At 41.3% G+C, this 6,213-nt stretch overlaps 1 pseudogene; it reads right to left on the bottom strand.

Annotated features, from left to right (window-relative positions):
* Positions 1–2,359: 2,359 nt before the first annotated feature.
* Positions 2,360–2,863, bottom strand: LOC136322906 (NADH dehydrogenase [ubiquinone] 1 alpha subcomplex subunit 12 pseudogene; annotated as a pseudogene).
* Positions 2,864–6,213: the final 3,350 nt, after the last annotated feature.

Genomic DNA, 6,213 nt, shown 5'->3' with positions numbered 1-6,213 from the left:
AGAGAGAGAGAAGAGGAAGGGGAGCAGGAAGCATCAACACCTATATGTGCCTTGACCAGGGAAACCAAGGGTTTTGAACCAGCAACCTCAGCGTTCCAGGTTGATGCTTTATCCATTGCACCACCACAGGTCAGACTAGAAAATGCTTATTTGCCTGACCTGTGGTGGCGCAGTGGATAAAACGTCGACCTGGAACACTGAGGACGCCGGTTCAAAACCCTGGGCTTGCCTGGTCAAGGCACATATGGGAGTTGATGCTTCCTGCTCCTCCCTCCCCCTTCTCTCTCTCTCTCACTCTCTCTCCTCTCTAAAAATTAATATAAAAAAAAAGAGAAAATGCTTATTTTACCACACAAATAATTAAAATAATAAATATAAAAATACCTATATACTGCAAAATCACACGATATAGTGAAAAATCTGCAATATAAAATTTTAAATATATACAATTTTAAAATCCATGATACAGTGAGACTGTGAAAAGTGAACCACAATATGGCAAGGGATGACTATTTTTCTCTAACACAAGTCAATGCTTACTATAAGTACAGTAGTTACAGCCTGGCTGGTTGGCTCAGTGGTAGAGAGTCGGCCTGGAGTGCAGGAGTTCTGGGTTCGATTCCTGGCCAGGGCACACAGGAGAAGCGCCCATCTGCTTCTCCACCCCTCCCCCTCTCCTTCCTCTCTGTCTCTCTCTTCCCCTCCCGCAGCCAAGGCTCCATTGGAGCAAAGTTGGCCTGGACGCTGAGGATGGCTCTATGGCCTCTGCCTCAGGCGCTAGAATGGCTCTGGTTGCAACAGAGTGGCGCCCTAGATGGGCAGAGAATCACCCCCTGGTGGGCATGCCAGGTGGATCCCGGTCGGGTGCATGCGGGAGTCTGTCTGACTGCCTCCCCGTTTCCAACTTCAGAAAAATACAAAAAAAAAAAAAAAAAGTACAGTAGTTGAAGCCGTCACAGCTGCCTGGCCTGCGCAGGTTCCCATTAGATTTGGATAGACGGTAATAAAACTGCGAAGCCAAAAAATGGGAGGCCATATCTTTTATTCTAGCTTGCACGTGGCAGGCGAGTAAACACAAACACACTGAGCTCCAAAACCCACTCACTCAGCACTCACAAAGTTACTGATACATCCGGGTTTTCCTAAAACCAAAGGCCCCACTAGCCTCAGTCACCTCCCTTTCCCCATCTGCATGCCTCTATCTTGGCTGTCTGCCTCCTCTGCAACCACGTGGCCTCTGCAAAAATGGCCTCCTCCTCTTTTAAAACTTTTCGGCATGAAAGCCCCTCCTCCAGCACACTTGAGCATAACCGAGCCCCTTCTCAAGCAGAAAGGTAATTAGCCATATCACCTGGACAACAGCTATTCACATGGGCAATGCCATTTTTAACAATAAAAGTGAGCAAATCCAAACAACTCAAATTTTACAAACTTATTTGCCCAACACTTACTTTAGTTGAGCCTGTCTGTTGTCTTTTGCATCTGTGATAAGGTACCTGATAAAATGTAAGTCTAATCTTCTTTTTCTGCCCCATCAGGGCAAGGGTCCCAAGCAGAGCAGAAACCAACAAACCCCCTCATCTTTACCATTATCATGTGAATCTTTAACTGTTAACTGTCTTGCTCCTGCCTGAGTAAATGAAATTTCAGCATGTATATTTTCACTTTTATTCAATCCCAGAGGTTTCCCTCTTTGCTTTCTCCCGCCTCCCTAATCTATCACCAATTTCATGTAATCCCCTTACCTCTTCCCCTTTGATTCTAATGTATAAAATATGTGGTGAAACCACCATTTTTCTGTAGCACTATCTCAATTCTTTGAGACTTTGCTTCCTGGCAATTGTCAACAGTTGGGCTCAAATAAACTCATAAAGAATTCTTACACATGTGGAAGTTTCTTATGTTGACAGCTTTGTCCAAAAATGTTTTATACTAAGGTGACCAATCATCCTCCTTTGAGGAGCACAGTCCTTCTTTTGTAAGTTCCATCCTCCCTTGAAAAGTGTCCTCTTACATGTCCTCCTTTTTGATATTAGAAGACTAATCTGTAAATGTCCATATTCAATCGATGCAGAGTTGACCCATTGCGTGTGATGTGACGTATTTGTATCTAAAAACTTTTTTCTTACAGTTATTATAAAAAAATTAATGGGCATGTAAGCATAATTACAATATAAAATATTCCAAATGTTTTTATAATGTATTTATCATATTATAGTGTATTATTGTTGCAATGAATAAAATATTTCTTTTATTTATGATACTGTTTTCTTCTATTTTATTTATTTTTGTTTGTTTGTTTAATCAAATAATTTTGTTTGTTTGTTTAATCAAATAAAGTTACCAGTGAGAAGCAAAAATGCAATTACATGAAAAGCCTCGTATTTTACATGTTAAATTGTTTTCCATTATCTTTACTTGTAAGGTGTTGAAAGTGGGACTCACTCTTGAATCTTCTTCCTAGTGGTGGAATAAGGTACATACTGATTTGGAGTGCCACTGAGGTTAAACTTGCAGTTTTTCCAAATGAATTTACAAGCAGTAGGAGGTTTTGTTGTTGGAGAGTCATCACTCATACAGTGAAGCCAATGATGCCATTCAGGGGACACCATGCTTCCATCCACATCCCAGAATGTGTTTTGGCCATTCATTTCCGTAGTATATATAACCCATCGGTGACAGCCAAAAAACTGCTTGTTGTCTTCATAGTATTTGTTTCCATATTTGTCTTCCCCCACTAATGTACCAACTCTCACATCATTTGTCCTGAAGAAAACTCGGAGATAGCCTCGGAGGCCACCGTGGCTGGTGACCTGCTGCAGGGTGCTCTGCAAAACCTTCAGGTACTCCATCTTGACCCGCAGGCCCCGCCTTCCTCTTCAATCTATTTTTGTCCTCCTTTTCATTGTAAAAATGTTGGTCACCTTAATATACCTAAAGTGGACTGTCTTTGGAATTTTGTAAGGCCAATAGCTGCGGCCACCATCACAGCCACCTGGACTGTGCAGGTTCACATTTGATTCGGACAGATGGTAAGGAAACAACAGAGGAGCCAAGAATTGGTGGGCCATTTTACCTTTAATTCTAGCTCACACCCAGCAGGTGAGAAAATGTACACAGTGGCAAAACACTTCCCTTTCCATTCAGGGCTCTTAAAGCCACTGACTCATCCAAGTATTCCTAGAATCAAAGGTTTCTACCTCACTAGCCTTAATTGCCTCTGTTCCCCATCTCCTTCTCTCTGCACAAACTCTGCACAAACTGGCTTCTCCTTCAGCACTCCAACATCTTGGCTGCCTCTCCTCTGCAATGCTAATGGCAGGAACCGAGCAAGCAAGAGCCCCTGGTCTGCTTCATTTTATAGTGTAGAAAATGAAAGCCTTTAAGTCAATATACAAATAAGGAAGTCTCTGATACAAAGCCACTTATCTGAGACATAAATGGGATTCCTCATAAGCATGTACTATCTCACATCATGCAACAGTCAAGGGTGTGGAGAAAAGCTTAGTTTTGCGAAGATCTTAGTATTAGAAAGATGTTGAAAAAATCTTAGTATTGAAACAGTGGGAAAGGCTTAGTTTTAGGACCTTGCCAGTTTACAGCCTGTCTCCCTCATCCAGTGCAAACTATAAGTGAGCAAACATATAAACATATACTGTATATCATATTTACAAACTTCTTTTGTTGTAAGGTGCCAAAAGCTACAGAATTAATATTAATATTTTAGGAAGTTTAAAGAACATTTTATTGATTTGTGCTAGAAGTACAGAGAGATTTTGTAAATAATCTCTGCACTATATAATTAGCATAAAACAAAGATGACCAACGGCATTGTGTTGTAAATGCAGAAGAGCAAGAAGACTTGGATTCTCTGACCTTCCCTCATACCTATGGGGGAAGGGTGAATAACTTCCAGGTACAGGAAGAAAAAGATTAAATTAAAATATTTCCTTATACTGATGAACCATTTACAGGCATTTGTTCCTATGGAAACTACCCCTCCCCTTATGAAAGCATGTAGTTAATGTATGTATCTCTAAACAAAAGGTATAAACTTATGCCGTGATGTCAGGTTTTTTTCCCCTCCCATGTATAATTAAGAGTATATAAACAGCCCCTGAACTATTTTTTGGGTCTGTTGCCCTGTGTCAGCCATATGCGGCCGGCATATTTAATAAACTTCCTCCTTTAATAAAACTTTTCAAAAACTTATTTGGACTACGTACCTCTACAAACACTCGCGGAATTGTGGATTTTGTTACTTTACAACAATTTGACTAACAAATGTTCACTCATGTTATTTCCCCAACTATGTTGTGTATTGATGTTCTCCTGTTATTCTGTCTCTGTTAATTTGATTATTAGCCCAGCTAGAAGAATTTAGGAGATGGAAAGATAAGTACTGATTTTTTTTTAAGCCCCCACAATCTTCAGTTGTTTCCTATTGGATGGTGAAGCTTCTTACCTGTATGCAAGTCTACATAAAAGTTATTTTGATCCTGACATTACACTTTAAACCTTCCAGTACCCTGGCATCTGAGGCCTATCACAAACTCTATGTCCTACTAAATTCACATCATCCAATATTCCCAGAACAAGTCATGCATTCATTTATAATAAATAGTTGTTAAACACTTACTGTTTTTTAGAATTATACTGATAAGGAAAACATCTTGTCTCTGTCCTTGGACTTTATAATGGGGTGGTGAACAGATAATACACAGTAAACAAATCAATACAAAAGAGAAAAAAAATACAAAAGAGAATCTGTGCGACAAAGAAAAATACAGAAGGATGTAAGTAACAAAACAGAGGGCAATCTGTAAGAATGAGACGGCACTCGAACACCAGATGTGCAGGCCTTATTAGAGGAGAAAGACCTGCCAGGGAACTTCTCTGGGAGAAGGGCACTGGCACAGACTAGGGGGTGAATTTTATAGGGTTTGGGAGAGCCTAAGGAGATACTTAGTAGAAGTTCAGGTATGTCCCCTCCTGTGGATTTACGGTTTTGGCTTCCTGGAACGCTCCTCCTTAGGGTGGTTGACCAACTTCTTGGAACTCTTCAGTCTCAGGGGCGATTATCTAGTAAGTAAGGGTGAGGTCAGGCAGTCTGGTGGAACAACCAAAGGGCAGTTGGAATTCCTGGTAAATTCATGAATCTATCATTTCTCAACTCCGTGATATGATAAAAAGGGAAAGAGGTGGGGGGAAGGAAAGGGTTTTGGGTTCAGGAAGGAGGTTTGTCTTGGACTGGCTATCTTCTGGAGCTACTTCCTGCTGTTATCCCTATAGGGGGCCTCCTTTGTGAACCCCTCCCTGGGGCAGTTGGAGTAGGGGTTGTAAAAGCATTTGATTGTAGGTAATTCTGGAGATTTCTCACATTCGATCCTGCAGGAACTTGATAAAGAAAGGGGCAAGCATTAATATTAGGCACAAAATTAAGATTGGTCCTATAATTGGTGCTAGCATGGAGAACAAGGGATTTTTCCACCATTGTTTGGAGCAGAGGTGTATATATATATATATATATATACATATATATATATATATATATATATTTTTTTTTTTTTTTTACAGAGGCAGAGATAGACAGGGACAGACAGACAGGAATGGAGAGAGATGAGAAGCATCAATCATCAGTTTCTCATTGCGCGTTGCAACTTCTTAGTTGTTCATTGATTGCTTTCTCACATGTGCCTTGACCACGGGCCTTCAGTAGACTGAGTAACCCCCTGCTGGAGCCAGTGACCTTGGGTCTAAGCTGGTGAGCTCTTTGCTCAAGCCAGATGAGCCCGCGCTCCTGCTGGCGACCTCGGGCTCTCGAACCTGGGACCTTCCGCATCCCAGTCCGATGCTCTATCCACTGCGCCACCAACTGGTCAGGCATGGAGCAGGGGTATATTTATAGGGCTCCAAATTTTCTGTCTTGCGAGGGCAGGTTTCAGGGTTAGGTAGATTTTTTCAATTTTCTGATTGGTGAAGGTCTACATGTTGTTCTGTAAGAAACTAGTGAACAAACATAAGGGCAGGGTTCAAAAGTTAGAAAAATAAATAGGAGGGCGAGTGGACCAATGGAAGGTAATAGTCAAGACACTCAGTTTGTGTGAAACCACTGATTCCATGTCTCAGTTTGTTTTTTACGAATTCGCTGGGCTTCAGAGGGGGGGGGAATAAGACAGGGCAGTAGCTAGTCCCCCTGTCCCTAGACATATA

The sequence above is a fragment of the Saccopteryx bilineata genome, chromosome 2, assembly GCF_036850765.1.
Source record: "Saccopteryx bilineata isolate mSacBil1 chromosome 2, mSacBil1_pri_phased_curated, whole genome shotgun sequence".
NCBI classification, from domain to species: domain Eukaryota; kingdom Metazoa; phylum Chordata; class Mammalia; order Chiroptera; family Emballonuridae; genus Saccopteryx; species Saccopteryx bilineata.
The sequence above is the reverse complement of the archived record's forward strand: the minus strand, read 5'-3'. Positions and strand labels throughout refer to the sequence as shown.